This window comes from Crocodylus porosus, unplaced genomic scaffold, assembly GCF_001723895.1.
Source record: "Crocodylus porosus isolate Cpor-Errol unplaced genomic scaffold, CroPor_comp1, whole genome shotgun sequence".
In the NCBI taxonomy this organism is placed as follows: Eukaryota; Metazoa; Chordata; order Crocodylia; family Crocodylidae; genus Crocodylus; species Crocodylus porosus.
In genome coordinates, this window is record NW_017728916.1 from 13,263,117 (window position 1) to 13,269,198 (window position 6,082).

General features: G+C 47.0%; 1 long non-coding RNA gene across 1 annotated transcript in view; it reads right to left on the reverse strand.

The window, feature by feature from the left end:
• Positions 1 to 436: 436 nt before the first annotated feature.
• Positions 437 to 6,082, reverse strand: part of LOC109311104 — a 16,985-nt gene continuing 11,339 nt past the window's right edge. The window contains exon 3 of the long non-coding RNA XR_002101417.1: positions 437 to 446. This is a non-coding gene — a long non-coding RNA (uncharacterized LOC109311104). The remainder of the gene's footprint in view (positions 447 to 6,082) is intronic.

A 6,082-nucleotide genomic window follows, 5' to 3' on the forward strand; every position in this document is an offset into this window, starting at 1 on the left:
TCCTACCACCCACATGTTCACTTCTGAAGTTGTTTTCTGGATCCATAAGCATGGTTTTAGGTGGGTGAAGACTGACTCATGAATAAGGGCTGGCTTTTGGTAAACTGGGCAATTAGAAACATTGCACATTGTGACTATAAGATTGGTCATATTCCACAATATATAGATGTTGACCACTTTAACTTTTAACAAAGATTCCTATAGTCTTAATGACAGAGAAGAGAAACCTCAGAAAGGTGACCAAAGTATTTAAATTACATTTCTAAAAATTGGGGGTGGATTCAGTTGTGCTTGAGTATTCAAGTCGTGTTAGAAAACATCTCCTAGAAATAATCCTGAAGACAGTTCCAGTTACTGTCATCTTGCAGAAAAGGTAACAATTGTAACGTTGTGTTACTTTCCTATACTGACAGCCAGAACTTGTCATGAATATTCTCACAATTTGTCTTTGCAAGAAGAAAGTGTTGATGCTTTATACTCTCAAATTAGTTCTGTACCCAGGGATTATCACATACTCTGGAAAAAGTGATGATTTGAAAAGCTCTATGATAAAGATTAGACCAAGGCCAAAAAATTAAATGGTGTCAGATCAAATTAAATTTAAAATGTGGGTTTTTTTTCTCTCAGAGTAGGAAAAAAATAGACATGAAATGGCTATTTGACCAAAAGCAACTGTTTCAGGCACTAGAAAACAAAGCAAAAGGAGAGAGAGTCACAAAAAACTACCAGAGAAGGAAAGCTGGTAGTAGTGTTTGTCATTCCCCTTTACCCAATAACCAAGTAGTTATTACACTCACCCCTATAGAACAGGAGACATAATCAAATCCCTCTACTTTTTAAAGGGGGAGAGTTCCACCCGACCAACTACCAGGAGAGTCCCACAGCTACCAAGCTTTAGACAAATGATTCTCAAACAGGTTGCTGCCAGATCATGTGAAGGGTACCACAAAGTGGGAAAGAGTTAAGCACAGGCTCAGGCTCTTCCCTGCCTGGCTGCTTGCTCATCCCCACTACCTGGGGCACTTCTTCAAGGAGGTAAGCACTATAATAAATTAAATTTTTTAATGAAGTACCACTTATTTCACAAAAGCTATAAATGGATGCCTTGAGTCTGAAAAGATTGAAAACTGTTGCTTTAGATGACTCTTGGGTAAGACACTCTCAATCTCTCTCAGTAACACATTTCCAATTTGTATAGTCAAACATTCACTAGGGTAGGAACAGGAACTGAAACCCAGGTGTCTCACCTCCTGGCACAGCAAACTAATCACCAAGCTAAAAAGTCACTCACTGTCTTGCACAATGCTTAAGTATTCTATACATACTTAAAGAGCTCTGACAGAAGAAACTGAGGGAGATTCAACTCCAAATGCTACAGGGCCTAGTGATGAGATCAGATTTAGGGTTAAAACTACTCACATGCTTAGAGATATGAACACTTACATGAGTGCTTACAAGTTTCTCTGCACTTGAGCACCTATAGCTCAACTTTGACTTTACCACTGGCTCTTCAGAAAATTATTATGTTGGCAGCTCTGTGGGCATATTTAAGCTTGAAGTAGTAGCTCAATTTGTGAGTTTTGGAAGAACAATGTTCTAGAAGACCACATTGTCCGAGAACTTGAGGGAAAGTAAAAGAATTACATTTCTCTTTTCGCTCAGGTACACTATATTTATAAATGCAAGGTTTAACAGTTAAAGAAATCCTTTGGTTTCCCCTCAGATATGATCAGTCTACCCTTGCAGAATGTCAATGGCTAAATAAATCCCATCTCTGTCCCAGCATAATGCTGAGGAATAGACTTTGCCACCTGGCTTTCTAACATTTTTATCAGATTTTTTAATTAGGATCAAATTGGTGATCTCCACCTTCCCCCAGTTCCCACCTTTTTTTTCAATACCATCAAGACTGAATTCCTTTCAAGTGTTCAAGTGGAAGCTAAATTGAATAGAATTTTCCCACAGGTTTTTTGCATCTTACATATGCTATCAAAAGTCATGTCATGCTTGCCCAGCGGTGCATAAAATTCAATTTTTGTTTTATTAAGATATTACGATGACCATTGTATTAAAAAGACAAGCAACCTTAAAAACTCTAAATGAAAAATGGGCTCACAGCTGTAGAAATCAGAAACCTCTGCAAAAGGGGTGAGAAGTTAAGGCACTGTCAAGTACCTATAAGGACTTTCTTTTTAGTTTGAGTCTTATTTGTAAGTTAGCTTGTTTCTTCTGTATTATAGCAATGCTTGGAGTAGTCTTGTAGGATCATAGATCTAGAACAGATTAAAAATATCACCATGTTGTTGAATGGTTAATACTTAAGGGCTGCAGATTCCACAAACTCTAACCTCTGTACAGCAGAAGCTCCTGCAAGACCACGCAAACAATGGACCATTTTTCTTGCCAAGCCTGCAGAGCCTGTCAATAATACTAAGCAGTATTTTTGTACAACTGGTCATCTCTAATAAAAAGATTCTCACTTTGCATAAGAAACCTATAGGGATTTCTTTTTATAAGAAAATCTGAGTTCCTTTAAATCAACAAGGTAAACCCTTGTCTGGGGTAAGGATATAGTTAACTGTGACTTCTTAAGACGTTGAGATCCAGAGTTCAAGGGATCATGGATTAGGTCCCTCCTTCTGGTAGAATAAATATTTTACAAGCTGGAGATACCAAAAATTCAAAGATGTAATTTCCCTTTCAAATTCACAAGTATAAACCCCTATGAACTAAAGAAAATAAATCATTTAAAATTCCTAATGTGTCAGTGGATTGCAAATTGATTTCTTTTGCACTTATTCAAAGAGGAGTACCAGATAGACATATACGATGCATCCAGATGAGCACTCATGTGCCTCTTGCAGCATCTCAAAGCCCTTTGAGATGCTGCAACAGGCTTACGTAGGAACAAAAAAACATTCCCCGCAAGGCCAAAATTAGACCCTTGGATATCCAAAGGTCAAAAAATAACCCAGGCAAAAAAAATGGGTCAACCAGAGGCTCAATCCTCCACAGAGACACTCTGATACTCAGCCGGAGTGTCTCTATGGCTTGCCCTCACCCCGATGCTGAAGCACACTGCCTGACAGTTCAGGGCAGGCATTGTGCCAGTCGCAGGGAGCTGGGCCTGGGCTCGTAAGTAGGGAGTAGGGAGGCTAGAGGAGGGCAGAGGGGACCATGGGGGAACCCCCACCAGGCCCATTCCCCGCCCAATCCCCAAGCCTTCTGGATCACTACCATGCTCTGCCCGTCCTCCACCTGCCTCCTGGGCCCCCTACATCCCAGCAATAAAAACAAAAACAGAACAGAACAAAAAAACCCCACTGTCAATGGCAGCATCAGCTGCTGTAGGGTTCACTGGGGCCTCTTGGCAGGGTCCCCCCACACAGCGGGGGGCAGCAGGGACCAGCCCTCACTGTCTGAAGCCTGCACTGCCACATCACACAGGTGTGGCCCAGGTCAGCAGGGCACTACGTGGCTCTGAACATTGTTAGAAAGCTGGGACCACTCAGGCTGAGTGATGCCAGGCCCCAGGAGACAGCTGAAGAAGCCTCAGCTGCCCAACAGTGCACGGAGCCTCACAGTGCCCTGCCAACCTGGGCCACACTGGCACAATAGGGTGGTGGGAGTGTGGGTGCCAGGCAGCCGAGGCTAGTCCCCACTGTGACCCATTGTGGCAGGGCACTGTTTGTGCCTGCCACTTTAAGGGCCTGGAGCTGGCAGCTGCCAGGTGCCTGATGAGGACAGCCATTTTGAATCTAGGGCTTCCTATGTAAACAGGGCAGTTCTGCTTCTGGAAGCCAGGCAACAACATTGCCTGACTGGAGGGCTGCTGGTATCATCTGGAGGTAAGGGAGGAGCTGTAGGGGATGGTCAGGAGGCTCCTGGTCCTGAGCATGACCTAAAACTGCACCCTGCTGGGAACGCCCAAGAGCCAAGGGCCTGGAGTTCCAAATGGCCTGGAGGGGGGCCAGGGCTAGTGATCCAAAGGTCCCGGGGGAACCACACCTGAAGGGGAAGCAGTTCAGGGAGCTATGCTGCCTAGTATGAAGGTGAATGAGACCGCCTGAAGAGAGGAATCCAGGTGGGGTTCAATTAGGAGGATTCTGGGGCCCAGTGTGGGGGCCAGTGATGATGATAACTTTGAGATGCCATCTGTGAGGCTTGGGCTACGGTGTAGGGAGCCGCAGATAGCACCCCCTGGCATTGGGGCAGGAAATGGGTGGCCTCCCGCTTAATTACATCAATGAACTAATTAACAACAAGGCATGGCAGGAAAGAAGGTGGGCAGTTAGCCCAGAAACAAGTGGGCAGGCCACAGTGAGATCAGCCTGGAGCAGGCCCCCCTGTTATACCCATACAGCGGCTGCAGGATGCTTCTTTTTTTTTTTTTTGCCAGGATACTTGGGCTGGGTGGGAAGCAATGAGGCAGTTCAGGGGGCAGGCAGGTCAATTGGGGCAATTGGGGCAGTGATTTGGGTGCTCAGGGAGTGACTGGGGGCCAGTGGGGGTTCACCCCGTCATCCCCTCTCCCCTCCTCCAGTATGCCCCACCCCCTGCTTACCGGCCAGGTGGCCCCAGTGACCCCAACAGCCATTGCTACTGCCAGTGAGTGGTTTTTTTTAAAGTGCCGGGAGACTGGGGCTGGGTGAGGCAGCCAGCAGGGGGGCTGCAGGAAGTGGCGGGGGATGAAGCCAAGTGGGGCAGCAATCTGGGGAGCAAGTGGGGGTTGGGCACACATGCCCTGCAGAGGAGGGTGGTATGCCCTATGGGGGCCTTGTGGCCACTGTTTGGGGGGAGCTGTAGCCTCTGTGGGGGGCTGTAGCTCTATGGAGGGGCAGTTCATGAGCTGTGGGTGGGCTTGTGCCCTGTGGGGGGCAGAAGACCCATCCTTCCTGAGCAGCCCCCCACAGTCCTCCCACTATCCACACACACCTACCCCCACACCCCATACATCCCCCCACTCCTCTTCTAACCCCCTTCCTGCAAACCCCACATCCCTCCAGCACACACCCTGTGTGCCCAGCTGCCAGACAGGATGAGAACTGCTGGCAGGAGCTGTGGCTGCAGGTGCAGCTGTCCCCACATTCTGGTTAGCGAAGGGGTCAGGGGGAGCTGTAACTGCTCTATGGTAAGAAAACCAAAGGCAAACAGCAAAACATATAGATATTTAGAAATCATTTTATTATGATGATGGAGACACTGGTAGGCTTCCAAATTGCTTTAATACTGTGGATATATCAATAAAACATTGCCCACCTGATCTTTGGCTCTCTGTACCCTTTATGTCTCTCCCTCTCGCTCTATCTCTGTATATATTGTAGTATTTTGTTTTAATTGTGGAGGAACATGAGTTTCAGGGTATTTTACAGAGTTACTTCGGGATTTTTTTATCAGGGATTTTTCAGCTTTCAGATAGAGACCACCAGAATTCCTACTAGTGAGGCAAGTGGCAGGATCCAGGCAAAGGAGCCTGCTCAGAGCTGGCACCCCAGACCCAGCTGAAGGTTGCTGACCTCCTGCCCACTTTGAACCAGGACGACATGCTTTGACCATTCAAAGCAGACCACCACCCTGAGAGCATCTTCTGGGTGATAGCTGCCCAGATGTCCGGGCGGTGGCGTACATGGCACTAGTGCTGCATAAAGGCCAACTGGGCTGTCACAGCCTAATGGCAGCTGGCCCAGAGGTGCAGATGCCTCTAATGTCAATGCATTCCCCATCCAGGTCTGGCAGGTGTGCAGCCTTGGGGCTACATTCTGTCACAGGCAGCAGCAGGTCACAGCCAGGCAGCACCCACCACTGCCAGACTGCTGCAGTGGGTAAAGGGTACAGGGAATTCTCAGGGCTGCTTCATCAGTCCAGCTGGCACAAGGTGTAGTGTCCCCAGATACCATTTCCCTAGGCCCCAGGCATTCCTGTCTATTTGTCTATTCACTTAATGTGGGCTCTAAGGCCCACCTGGCAAACTAGTAGCCGCTTTACATAGGGGCTAATGGATAAACAGAACAACAGGCTCCTACCCTGGGGATTTTTAAGAGGAGGTTAGATGAACACCTTGCTGGGGTCGTTTGACCCCAGT